The sequence below is a fragment of the Planococcus citri genome, chromosome 4 (genome assembly GCF_950023065.1).
Source record: "Planococcus citri chromosome 4, ihPlaCitr1.1, whole genome shotgun sequence".
NCBI lineage: Eukaryota > Metazoa > Arthropoda > Insecta > Hemiptera > Pseudococcidae > Planococcus > Planococcus citri.
Genome location: NC_088680.1, coordinates 52,673,995 through 52,687,308, shown reverse-complemented (window position 1 = coordinate 52,687,308; position 13,314 = coordinate 52,673,995). Strand labels below are relative to the sequence as shown.

Here is a 13,314-nt window from a genome sequence, read left to right as displayed (position 1 = left end):
AAAAAAAATCGTATAGAAAAATGCGTGATCTGTTAGTACGATTAAAAAAAAAATGATATCCAATAAACAACAGTAAACAACAAAACAAACAACAACGATAAAATGTATGTAAATATTAAGTAATACAATGTCAAATTAAACATCAACAGGAGCACCGAACTACGTACTACAGCGGCAGCATCTTCTAGCTGCAGCAGAGAATAAAGGCTGCTCTCTACTCAATATAGTAAATTTTACAGCGTCCCCAAACCGCAGACACATCAAAGAAATTACTCAACAACAACAACAGTCGGTTACTGAACTGAAATGTTGCTGATGCAAATTTACCTTCTTCTTCGTTCTCGTTCTCGCGCTCATCATCATCATCATCCACATCATCATGATCGGTATTCGAGGGGCAACCGTCATCTCATCGGATTCGGCAACAATATTGTTTTTTCATCATCGTCTCTGACCCTATTTGTAATCGTCGTCGATTACCACTAAGATCTGCATCGGTAACTCCTCCCATAATACCATAATAAAATCATGCTCGACAACGAATTATACCTAATATTATAAATTGACAACAATAAAAATTAAGCCTTCTTCGTAGTACACACCTATTAAAGAGTACGTACAATTTAGATTAAAAAATAATAAATAATAACATCATTTGAGAAATAAAAATGAGGGAGAAATATACGTAAATGTGGTACTTATTAGAGTGGTGCTTATTTTCATTTTTGAAAAATACCTCCTCATCCTTCGTCAATTATGAAAAAATTGCTGATTTTTATGAGAAAGTAGGTAGAGGTACTCGTAATTCTAATATTCTTATTCGTTGAGGAATTGAAGGGTAAGTAGTGCTAAAAAGCCCAAAAGGTTTATACAATTGGAAAAATTTGGGAAAAAATTGAAATTTTTTATTCCAATTTTTAGAACAATCTATCATTAGATTTCTTCAATGAGAAATCAGGAAAACTTCAAATTGGCAATAAAATTTTCAAATAGTTGAAAAAGTCATTAAAATTGAAGCATTTTCCAGCACTTTGAAATTTTTCATCACCAGGAAATAGGAATCCTTCCAAACTTTTTAAGCATAATAAATGACCAACAAAGGATGCAGACAGCACCAAATCAAAAAAACATGCAAAAATGCCCCATCAACCAAAATCATTTAAAAAAAAAAATTGGCATCAAAAAGTCAATTTTTCAAATTTTGAGAAATTTTTAAACATCAAATTCAGACTATGTAGAGATGAAAAAAAATTTTAATTTTATCAAACTGATGTTTAAGAATTGAAAATAGGATTGTGCCTCAATTTCGACTCATCAGACCGATTTAAGACAATTTTGGCTCGTTTTAAAAAATTCTGGAACCTTCAGTGACACTTTGGAAATTTCAGTTTTCAAAAAAACGTTCCAAAATCCATCCAAATAAAATGCAGCAATATGCTGGAGTCTCCAGAATGACTTGAAATTGTCTCCAATCAATTTTGTGAAGTTGAAAAGTTGATGCATATTGAATTTAAACTTTCTTGCTCAATTCAGTAAAATTTTGTAAAAATGATAATTATCAAAAATTTGCTGGAGGCTCCAGAACTGTTCGAAATGACGTAGAAACCACTTTTAATTGAGTTGACAGGTCAAAAATAGGGCTTAAATTCTTTAGCTGAAGTACAAGTAGATGAGATTTGAAATTTCACATCTAGATCAAATTTTATTTTTGATAATTCCCCAAAATTTAAAAATACGTTTCAACTCCTTAAATATAGAATAGTAAAGTATTTTCATATTTTTTCGATTTGGTTTTGTTTGGACCCAAAAATCACCTCCCTCGTCAACAAACTTTCAACTCTATAAAAAAAAATCAATCAAAAAAATGATCTACCTAATTCAACCTTCTCATTCCAGTTCGAGTTCAAAAAATTCTTGACTTCTTGGACTCCCCCCCCCCTCAGTAAAAGCCACAAATTTTCAAAACCAGGAAATAATTTTTTGAATTTTAAATAATTTTTTTAAATTTTAGGGCTCTATAAAATGTGATGACATTTATTTTAGCAAGCAATGCAAACAAAAAAATTTAATTTCAAACCATATTCCGGGGGGGGGGGGAGAGAAGGTTTTAAAAATTTTTTTGTTCTCTCATCATACTGAAAAAAATTCATTAAGATGTTTAGAAAAATGTTTCGAGTAAAAACTTTCTTCCTAAGTTTTGAAAATCATTTCAGAATTTCATTAAAAAGCTCAAAAAAGTTTGAATTGAATCACGAAATCGGTAACCTTGCATTGAGAGGGGTCCTAGGGGGGGGGGGGGTGAAAAGTTGAAAATCATCAAGTTTCTGATTTTCTCGAGCACTTTCTAACAATTTTGAATTGAAACTGGTTAAACCCACAATTTTTTTCGCTCAGTTTTCATCATTTTTGGAACTTAATTAATCGTCTCTGCTCTCCTCACCACCCCTCCCCACTCCTTCCTTCCAGTACCCTTGAGCAAGATTTTTCAAAAGATGAAAATTGAACATTATTTTTTTGCAAGAAGATGTAATGCAATTTTCGCAATTTAAATTTTTTTCATCTTTTTGAAAATTGATCCAACTTGAAGTTTTATTTTTGATCCAAGGAAAGATGAATTTTTCCATCTAATATAATTTTCCAATAAAAATAACAATATTGAATACTTAATTCGGAAGAAAAAATTTTGAAATTTCAAAAATGCATTTAGTTCTATGAAAAAATGAAGAGGGAGAGGACCTTCCAGCACTACTTACCCTTCACTTCCGAAGCTAAAATAGATAATTTAAGAAGTTCCCCCATAAAAATCAACAACTTCAAAGGAGACGAGGAGCACCAAAAATTTAAAAACAAATTCCGAAAAAAATTCCAAATGCAGATAAGAACCACTCTAATAGGTACACTAAGCATACGGTACGCTGCAAAAATTCCTAAGAAAAAAAATGCGCAACACAATAACATATAAAACTCCGCGGAGCTTATCCCGATAGGTAGGTATTTCCTTCCTGAGACATTTTTTTTTTGCACGTCCCAAACTATATAAGGTAGGTAAGGTATAGATATTATCTCGCAAAACACGTCTAATTTGTATCAATATAAGGGAAAAAATATGTACAACATTGTCGCACGTTATCGTATTATGTCAGTTCCACCAGTCAATATAGGATTTAGTATGTGAAGATGCTACAATAATACTCTCTTGTGTGTGCGCTCATCTCATATAAACTTTGCGTATAATATGTTGACACCTTGTATGTGTATACGATGCGACATATTCGTGACAAACGTTGTTGTTCCATTTTGTAGGCAGGTAGGTATACCCAGTATATATGTAGTATGTGATACATTTATATGACGCGATTTACTCGACATTTAATAAATATTTTCCTTAATTATTACACCACGCGTTGGAAAACTGAATCATTTAAACGAATACTATACTACGTCTATTTAAACGTGATTCAGCGCAGAATCTATGTGTATGTAAAACCACGAAATAGATGTAGAAGAGGTGGTACAGGTGGCATCGGGCGTGAATAATTTCAAAATCAACGATAACTTTTCTCGTACATGGAATATTATTCTCTGTTGTTATCTTGCCATTTCTGTTCTCTATACGCTTGTATACGTAAACGTATTTCAGTCTCTCGTACTACATATGCTTTTGTACCTATTAAATGAATGACATATACACCGACACCTTTTCAATACACTGGATACCCCACATACATTCATTTCTACCAGTCGCTAGAGAGTATAGATAGCAAATTTCATTGTCGTGGACGTCTATCGAACATACCGCATGGTGCAAAATTTACTACCTAATGGGAGATAGTGATAGCTAATTTTTTATACGACGATGAAAATTCATCTTGTCGTTTGCATTTGTAACATAGCTCAATTAGACGATGCAGAAGATTGACGTTGAGATATCTACATTACAAGGAAACGAAATGGAACATGGCCGAAAAATTTCAATCAATTTAGAGCCATCTCCTTCGTTTTAAAAATTCTGACCTACCGAGAAGATGATTTCGAAAAATAAAAACGAATCGAATAAAATGAAAACTATATTCATAAAAAAATCCAACAGCTCAAAACCTCTATCAATCGAGGGGAGGGATCGAAAATGGGTGAACCAATTTTCTGCTTATTTCTACCACAATTTAATCAAATTCTGAGTTTTTCTTAGAAAATGGACCTTTGAATTTTCAAAAATTTCTCGAAAAACGAAAGTTGGACAAAAAATTTGAGATGAAGGAAAATCTCGTAACAAAAATTCTGGGATATGGAAAATGGAAGAGTAGCTGTAAAACGACTTCAAAAAAAAATTGAAACATTTTGGCAAATTCTGAGTAATAACTTTTTGAAACCAGTTTAGTAGTTCGTAATAAATAATCAACAATCATTTCTTATGCAGAAGTGGAACAAAATCAGACTATTTTGGAATATCAGTTTTTGACACTGATTTAGTGAATGTGTTCAGAGGCTCATCACGTACGTATTATCCACCACCACCGAAGAATTTGATGCGTAGGGGAAAAAAGGGTAGAAAAAAGTGGTAGAAATTGAAAATTTGAAAAATTCTGATAAGACAGTTAATGGAACTGGTTCAGGGGAACCCATAACCTCAGAAAAAAAACAAAATTCTGCATATCATGAAAAGTGGAAACAATTCTGGCAGATCATATTTTTCAAACTGGTCCAGACGTTCACAACCAGTTGAAATACTTATCCCTCAAAAATTGGATGAACATAAAAAATTGTAAAAAAGTGAGACGATTTGAAAAGTCAAAAAAATTTTGATAAAACAATTTTTGAAAGTGGTTTACGGGGAACTCATAAAATTTGAAAAAAAAATCAGTAGCAACAGTCACAGCGTGAAAAAAGGAACAATTCTGGAAGATAATATTTTTCAAACTGGTCCAAAGGTTCACAACCAGTTAAATATCACCCAAAAATTCCAAAAATTGAATAAACATGAAAATTGGGGGGGGGAGTGGAAAGATTTGGAAATTCAAAAAAAAATAGGATAAAACAGTTCTTGAAACTGGTTCAAGCAAAAGAAATTGAAAAAAATTTGAGTAGAATGAAAAGTGAAACAATTTTGAGTTTGACAGATCAATTTTTGAAACTACATAGATTCAGTGGGTCACAATCATCTATCAATAATCACCAAAAAATTCGATATGCGATGAAAAAGTGGAAGCAAAAAGGTGGGGATTTAGAAATTTGAAAATAGGCTCCTGCCAAATCGATATTTTGAGAATTCAGCAAACATAAAAGCTGAAAAAAAATTGTACAGTATGAAAAGCAGACCAATTCTGGCAGATGAATTTCAGAAACTAGTTCAATGGTTCACAACCAGTTATTAAATATCATCCAAAAATTTGATGTATAGGCAGTAGGCACCCAAAAAATTTGAAACAAAAGAGGAAGAATTTAAAAAGTCAAAAAATCCTGATTAACCAGTTTCTGAAAGTATTTAATTAGCTGAGAATTCAACAAGCAGAAAAACATGAAACAAAATTCGTACAACAGACAAAAAGGAACAATTCAGACATTTGAAACCAGTTCGGTGGTTCACCACCAGTTCACAAAAATCATAAAAAAAATTATTGATATGCAGAAAAAAATATCAAGATCAAAAAATGGGAGGATTTGAGAAGTTGGAAAATCCTGATAAAAAAATTTCTCAAACTAGTTTGGTGAATCGCAACCAGTTACTGATAATTCCCCTAAAATTCAACATGGGTACCAACAGAAAAAAACTTGATAAGTATAAGATTTGTAGAGCATGAAAAACAGACCGATTCTGGCAGATAAGTTTTTGAAACTGGTTCAGTGATACGACCACTAATCGAAAATCACTCAAAAATTCAGTAGGTAAGTTATACAGAAAAAAATTGGAAACAAAAAAAGACTGGATTTGAAAACTTGAAAGTTTCTGAAGAGACAGTTTTTGAAATTGAATCAGTAAGCTTCAGTAAACTATTACTGATACCTAGTTGGTTAATTGAGAATTCAGCAAACAAAAAACCTTGAAACAAGATTTGGACAACATGAGAAGTGAGAAAGTTCTGACAGATCACTTTTTGAAACCCAGTTTAATGGTTCACAACCAGTTATTAACAATCTTTCAAAAATTGCATCTGCAGAAAAAAATTGAAACAAAAGTAGTAGGACTTGAAAATCAAACGAGAAATTTATTCATATGAAATTTGAGGAACATGAAAATCAGATCAATTCTGAAAAATCAGTTTTTGAAACCCGTTTAGTGGTTTCCAAACAGTTATCAAAAAATCACTCGAAAATTGATGTGTAGAAAAAAATTGAAATTAAATATTGCGAAGCATGAAAAATTGAACAATTGTGGCAAATCAATACATAGGTACCTAATTGCGAAGAAAATTTTACCTACATTTCATCGTTAATGAAATGATATGGAAGTAAACTGGGAATGAATACCTAATTGTATTCTTACAGGAAAAAAAACAAATGGGGGAAAAAAATTAAAATCTTGTTATTTTTTCAACAAATCTACTAAAACCACATTTCAAAATATACGACATATTTCCCTCTCCTCTTCAATCCAGTCCCTAGCTGTCCTCATTAGCCACCTAAAATCTAACGAAAACTGTACCGCAATCTGCATCTTGTAAGTCACAAATCAACCTGACATGGTCAAAAATTCATCAGGTGACAAAGGACTACAACAACGAATCGGTGTAATCGAGAAAAAATCAGCCAACAGAACAACAACCTCACTGTATAGTCTCTGGCAAGCGAAAAAAACAATAAATCATTTTTTTCTGGCAAACGTAAAATATTGCTAGACTTCGTCTCGGTCGGTAGTGGATTTCTTTTCAGATATACCCCGATATAAAAAAATTTTTCATCCAAAAGCGATCTTAAAAATAAAGAATTACAAGTCCAAGATCAATATAAGCTGAAACAACGTAGTCTACTTCTACATACATATATTCAAAACCTTCCGCATTCAAAGATCTCATAAACTCTCGAGAAATAATAAAAGAAGAAAATTTTGCCAATCATCTCTAGGTGTACAGACACAAAGTACTGCATACAAGACCTACATAAAGAAATGAATCCACCTACTCGAACATCTCTTATATGTACAAACACTCCGCATGGTTTTTTTTATTGGACGATAAAACTCACCGAAAATGACATCATAGTGCATATTATTCCTTTTTAAATCATTAACTACCTCAGAGATATCTACATATAGTATACTCTCCCCTTACATAATCATTCATTCATTCATTCATACTCAAAATTCACTCTTCTCTGGCCCAAAACCACGACGAATATTACGTTATACCTCTATAGGAAATTTTCGTTCGATTCTGCGCTGACTTACGAGTACCTCGTTAGCGTATACCAAGGTAACATCCTACGTTAAAGTTACACCTGTTTAAAATTTAAAATACCTATTTTAATTTTAAAAAAATATACTATATCTCATAGTGCAGCCGGTACACGCGAAATATACCGAAATTTAACGCAAGTTCGGTAATTTTGGTCGCGCGAACAAGTATTAAACTTCTTTACGTGTCGAAATTCTACGTCGTAAAAATGAATTACGATCTTTCGCAATCGTTAAACGTATAAATGTTTAATACTTTGATTTATTATATAGTAAAAGAAGCGCCCAACAAAAAATATACGTACACTATACGCTACTTTAAAATCATACCCATCTTTTTCCCCCTCACCTACTCGGTTCTTTTTTCGAATTGCGAACGTTTTGGGTTAAAATCTCTGACAAACGTAGAATACTCGTAGCTCTATACACAATACAAAACTGTACCAAAATATTTGCACACATTGAACATAATTTTTGCCACTGTCGTTGGGTATACGAGTACATCGAGTCGAGTAAAATGGTCTCACTATGCAGTGGTTGTTAAAATTTGCATTACGATTTCAAAAGGCGTGTTCAAAAAGATGAAATTTATGTCTTCGGGGATGTCATCGTTTGTGTACTCTTGAATACTACTACCAGAGAGATAAGAAACCATAGGAAAGTTTCCTGTTTTCTAAGTTATCAGTATACACGTACTGTATCGGAAATAAGTACAATTTTTTTTCTCCTTTTATACGAACGGTACCGCGTACATAAACTTACAACATTGACTATTCAGCATAAAATACGTAAGATTTGGTTCAAAGGGGCAGAAAACTTCTCGATACGTTTTCATTTTCAAAATGGTTTCGAAACGAGACAAAATATACGTACTACTGGTTAGGGAAAAGTTACATAATATTAAACATTACGATAATTAAATTACATAAATCTTTCATCCATCTTAATAATATTAACCTTGCAAGAGTGTAATGCTATACTAGTATACGTAGATACCTCTACGTTGAAATGTAAAACTCGACTATTCGTATCGAATATCAATCCGTGTACTCGCTTATACAGCAGAATGTGAAATTCGATACAATTAGATCGTCGAGAAAGAATATACAAAGACAAAAAGACAGAGAGAGAGACGGGCAAAAAGGGTGAAAAAAAATCCCTCGATTTTCACTTACTACCTTATACACTACATACAACATAACATTATATAGACATTTGCAATTGTGAAAAAAACACTATTACGTTATCATATCGCGTAATAGAAATTAAAAAACATGTAAAGCTAAGCATTGCAGGAAGGCCACGACAATGTAGATTAAAACGTTTTGTTTTATCGGACACCATCGTCGTGTCGTTGATTACCACGCACGAATATATAGTAAGTATTTAAATCGGTGACCATATAGCATACTATACGATAATGCTCGCCAGGTAGGTATAGATATATATCGTTGAAACCCATCATACGTGAAATCTTTCTCTTTGGTAGCAGCACACTGCACGCAACTCCCTCGAGAGTGAGAGTTTTTCCACGACAAGTGTACATAGCTAGAGGTATACCTACCTAAGCTGTCGTACCATAGAGATAGATACGTGTATGCAGAACGATATATGGTTTCTCGCGTCGTAATTTGTCTTCATTTTGTGTGTATCCTGTGTCGGTCACTTTATATCACTGAAGAACTGATTCTTTATCGAGAATTATTTAGATTGGTAGGGTAACCTTATATAGCGTGTCCCAAAAGTGCGCAGAGCTCGACTCGTAGGTGTCCTTTGATCACCTTTTGGAGCCGAATGTACGTTGAATACTGAAAATTCAGCTTTTATTTAGCAGGGTGACCATTTCATGAGGTATTGGGTTTGAAAAATTCATGTGATTCCCCTTATCTCCCCCCCCCCCACAAAAGTCCTAGAAAAACAGAACCACATTCTTGAACGTTTTTGACATATAGTATTTTGTATATCAAGCCAACCATTAACATCGGAAGGAAGTCGAGATAGAGTGTGTCAAAAAGCTAGGTTGTTTTCACTTGATGATAGTGCAGGGCTCGTACCTGATTTTTTGCAAAAAAAATAAAAATAAGCATACCAAGCAACTGAAAAAGTTTGAAAAATGAACCAAAAAAAAGACAAAATGAGAGCAAAACGTTATGCATAAAAAATCACCAAAAAAAAAAAAAACAGAACAGAAATTTTTTGGTTTTAGATTTCAAGAAGTTGAACTATTTTTGCAACTTTTTGATCAAAAAGCGAAATTTTTTGGAAATTTTTGGCAACCAAGCGAGAAATTTCCGATTTCTGAGAGGAAAAACAACAATTTTTAGTAAAAAGCACAACTTTGACAACTTTGACAATTTTAGTAACAGAAAAAGCTTTTTGGCAATTTTGGGTACAAAACAAGACTTCTGAACAATTTTTGGAAAAAAGTGACACTTTTGGAATTTTTTCCAAAAAAACGACAATTTTTGGCAATTTTGCCAAAATGCGAAAAATTTTTTGGTGAATTTTTGAAAATCAAATTTAGGCCAAAAATGAGTGAAAAATCAAAATTTTAGCGAATTCGCCAAGAAAGCTGAAATTTGGGATATACTTACCCTATTTTCGACATGCCAAATCGATTGGAAACTGTTTAAACCCGTTTTGAGCAGTTCTGGAGCCTCCAGCAGATTTTAGAAACCCGAAATTCCCACAAAATTTCATCAAATCGAATTGGAAAGCCGAAATTCATTCTGCAAACTAATTTCAACACGTTACAAAGTCGACTGTAGGTGGATTTTAAGTAGTTTTGGAGCTTCCAGCGAGTTTTTGACAATTACTGGAGCCACCAGTAGACTTTTGAGACTTGAAATTACCGTGCAGTCGATTTCATATCGTGTTGAAATCAGTTTGCAAAGTAAATTTCTGCTTGCTAACTTCATTTGATAAAATGTTGTGGGAATTTGAAATTTCAAAATTCTACTGGAGGCTCCAGTAATTTTCAAAAAGTTGCTGGAGGCTTCAAAACGACTTAAAATCCACCTGTAGTCGAACTGGTATCGTATTGAAATTAGTTTGCAAAATGAGTTTCGGCTTTCCAACTCCATTTGATGAAATTTTGTGGGAATCTCGAGTTTCTAAAATCTGCTGGAGGCTCCAGAACTGCTCAAAACGGTTGAAACAGTTTCCATTCAATTTGGCATGTCGAAAATAAGGTGTATCCCAAATTTCAGCTTTCTTGGTCAATTTGGTAAAATTTTGATTTTTTCCCTCATTTTTGGCCTAAATTTAATTTTCAAAAATTCACCAAAAATCGAAAAAGGCACTTTTAGGACTTGAAATTTTGACAGGTAATAAATTTTTGCCTGATCTTTCGATCTACCTTTGAACGGTTTAAAAAATTTCGGGCAAGTTCTATTTTGGAACGCAAAATCTGCGATTTCGGCTGACCTTATGGCCGCCATTTTGTAAGTAGGGTCACTTTTTTTTGAGGACAAGGGCTAGAAATGTTCCTTAGGACTCCCTCTTTAAGAAAAAAGTTGTCCCGGAGGATCGACAGGGGGGTGCAATAGATCCTTAAGCGGGCTCCCCCGACTATATTTGAAAATTTTTGAAAAAATGAGAGAATTTCGACAATTTTTGGCAAAAATTAACACTTTGAGAATTTTAATAAATGGAAAAGTGAAAATTTTGATATCATTTTCTAATTCGTACTTTCATTTCCTTCTCTACAAGTTTTTGAACTGATTTTTTTTTTTGCATAATTGAAAATGGCAACACTGACTTTGGCACCTTGAGAGATATTCCTCAGAATGTACACAAAAGAATGGAAAAAAAAAGTTGAAACTACGAAAAATGAAATTCATCTCAGAATTGTTTTTTTTTTTTTTAAATAAAAATTGTGTTACTTATGCCCCTTCATTTTTACAGCAGGCAACTTGTTTGTCTAGAGCAAAGTCACCAAAAAAAATACCAAGAATGGAGAAATAAGGAAGAGGAAAAGAAAGGAAGTTGGTAATTTGACAGCTGTTTTTTTTGTCCATTTCTAAAACCTTAATATTGAAATCTTGACTAAATTTCGAAGTTGAAAAAAGTTGCTTTTCACTTACTTTCGAGGAAAAACAACAATATAACGAATAAATCGATCGTAAAAACTCACCCACGATATTAGCTCAACAAGGACGGAAATTTTCAGCTATCTCAAAAAGATACCTCAGATTAAAAAAAAAGAAGCGTAGGAAAGAACCTCTGAGAGAGCAACGGAGAATAAAAAAGCACACGATAAAGCACTCCTCGATACTACAGGGACAGCTAAACAACACATCCAAAAAAAATACCTCCAGAACTTTTTTTTTCTTTAAAGAATTTATTAGGCCGGTTTTACACCGAACAACGGTACGCATCGGGGTACTAAAAGTCGATATCAATTTACCGTCGAAACAAACTACGTGTTTTGCGACCGTTTAGAATAGAGATAAGATATTAAACGATAGAGAGCCAGAGAGAGAAAAAGTAGAAGAATAATTTCAACTTTGCAACTTTGCTGATATATTTATCTACGTCTCGAATCGAGCTACTATAGGTCTATACGGGCATAAAAAGCTCCGGCAACTGTTTTGCGGCTCGAGAGAGGCAATTTTTTGCACACAAATTTATCAACGTTTCTTTTATATATATTTAATTTCATATGATCGGAAAATGAGTAGTTTCCTAGACAGTTTTGTGGTTGGAAAATACGTCTTTAACGCATCTATCAAAACAAGTGCGGAAAGTAGTTATTTTCCTCCCTAGGGAGGAAAGTAACTGTTTTCCGCACATGTTTACAAATTCAAAATTAGCCATTTTTTAAAATTTCAGCATTTATTTTCCTCTCATATGAAATTAAAATAGTATACGCGACAGGATTGGACAGTAACGCGATTAACTTGTGCGATTTAAGTCACTCGGCTTCGCCTCGCTCCTTAAACTTCGCACTCGTTAATCGCATACTTTCCGCTCCTGTCACGTAATATACTATTTTTATCCTTAAAACCCGATACCACGAACGTGTTAGTTCGCCTACATAAATTATTTACTTCGCAGCTTAAGCGATTATTCTGTTAGGAGAATTTTTCTTTTCTATTTGGTGTTGTTTTTGTTGCCAGAGAGCTAAAATTTATCGATTACTCGTCTTAATTTAGGACATTAAAAATAACCCGGCCAACTCTCTAGCTCTTAACAACGTACAACTCCGTACAATAGACCGAAAGACGCGAAAAGGGATCCGATACATAAGTTTCCTCCAACGGAGCTTAATTCACGTTCGATTTTTCGCCTCGCTCTTTCCGGGCCCTGACAAAAAAAATGCCAGCTTTGATCCAAAAACAAGCGAGAATAGTTTACACGGATCTGTGTTGACCTAGAAACAGGCTTACAAAGTACGAGTAAATTTTCTCCCAGGATAACTTGCGTCGTTTATAAACTTCCGTCGTCTTTTACTTCGAATCCAAAATGTATCCAAATTTAACCGTAGTATAGCTCAAAGGAAATCAACCGTTCGGCTAAGAAGGTCTTACCAATTTTACATAGAAATTACGAAATAAAGGAACCATGTTGCCAAATAAAATCATGTAATCACGCCTGTTTCAAAAGCTGACAGCCTTTTCAAAAGGTTGAAGAGGAGTAAACAAAATGATCGAATCGTCAATGAGAAGAGTAATCTATAGTTTTAGATGAAAATGGAAACCTTCAAATGGGGTGATCCTTTTGGGCAGCTTTTGGCAACTTTCTCTTTCATCCCCTCTTCCTTGTGGCTTTGGTTTCTCTACTGAGATATAATCCTCTCATTTTTTTTTTAAATTTATTAAAAATTGGATTTTTCTCTTATTAATAATTGAGTAAGTAGAGATGAATTGTTACAAAAAAATGTCTTTTGTTGTATACTTCTGATTTGATGGCTAAAACGCCCGCAA

The 13,314-nt window shown here is 33.5% G+C and overlaps 1 protein-coding gene across 6 annotated transcripts in view; it reads right to left on the bottom strand.

Annotated features, from left to right (window-relative positions):
• Positions 1 to 13,314, bottom strand: part of LOC135846045 (RNA-binding protein Musashi homolog 2-like) — a 211,567-nt gene that overhangs the window by 61,265 nt on the left and 136,988 nt on the right. For 3 of the 6 annotated variants that reach the window (XM_065365011.1, XM_065365008.1, XM_065365012.1), the window contains one exon: positions 328 to 549. The exons of the other annotated variants lie outside the window; for them this stretch is intronic. The gene's annotated coding sequence lies outside the window, so the exon portion shown is untranslated. The remainder of the gene's footprint in view (positions 1 to 327; positions 550 to 13,314) is intronic. 6 annotated transcript variants of the gene reach the window in all.